Raw genomic sequence first — 1,183 nt, forward strand, 5'->3', positions numbered from 1 at the left:
CGCCACAAACCCCCCCCCCAATAAGCTAAGTAGCGCCATCTCGTGGAGAACAGAGCCGTTACACTAAACCCTGCCCAACTGCACCAACCTCACTCTTCAGAATGCAAGTCTCTCCACGTGCTTAGTTTATGGACTATAAACTGCTTCATAGGTTGACTTCTAAGAGAAAACGAAGTAATTTCGGTCATACTTCAGTCTGTTCGTGGGTCCATCTATCCAATTTTCTTTTTTTTATTTTTTCTCTTTTTCGTTTCTTTTCCTTGAATACGGAAAGAGAAAAAATTCATTTTTATTTTTAATTTTTATTCAAAATATTTTTCTTTAATTTTTTCTGCTATATTTTTTACTTTTGTGTAAATTTTTTTCAAATTCTATTTACTTCCATCATTTCATTTTAGTCTACTCCAGTGTATTCATTTTTTCAAATTTTTAAACAATTTCCTTTTTATTTCCTTTCCCCTTGTTTTCTCTAATCTATCAAGCCCCTTTCAACACCCAGACCAAAACCCACCTAGGATCTAGCATCATTTATTCGATTTGTGTGTGTGTGTGTGTGTGTGTGTGTGTGTGTGTTTAATTTTTTAATTTTAGTTTTTTAATTTTAATTTTTTTACCTCATTAATTCCTTTTTTCCCTTCAAAATGATGAAACAAAGGAATTCACCCCAAAAGAAAGAGCAGGAAGAAATGGAAGCCAGGGACTTAACCAATACAGATAGAAGCAAGATGTCTGAACCAGAATTTAGAATCACAATAAGGAGAATACTAGCTGGAGTAAAAAATAGATTAGAATCCCTTTCTGCGGAGATAAGAGAACTAAAAGCTAGTCAGGATAAAATAAAAAATGCTATAACTGAGTTGAAATCTTGAATAAATGCCACGGCAGCAAGGATGGATGAGGCAGAACAGAGAAGCAGCGATATAGAGGACAAACTTATGGAGAATAATGAAGCAGAAAAAAAGAGGGAGATTAAGGCAAAAGAGCACGATTTAAGAATTAGAGAAATCAGTGACTCATTAAAAAGCAACAACATCGAAATCATAGGGGTCCCAGAAGAGGAAGAGAGAGAAATACAAGGGTTATGTGAGCAAATCACAGCGGAAAACTTTCCTAACCTGGGGAAAGATACAGATATCAAAATCCAGGAAGCACAGAGGACTCCCATTAGATTCAACAAAAACCA

The sequence above is a fragment of the Felis catus genome, chromosome B3 (assembly GCF_018350175.1).
Source record: "Felis catus isolate Fca126 chromosome B3, F.catus_Fca126_mat1.0, whole genome shotgun sequence".
In the NCBI taxonomy this organism is placed as follows: Eukaryota; Metazoa; Chordata; class Mammalia; order Carnivora; family Felidae; genus Felis; species Felis catus.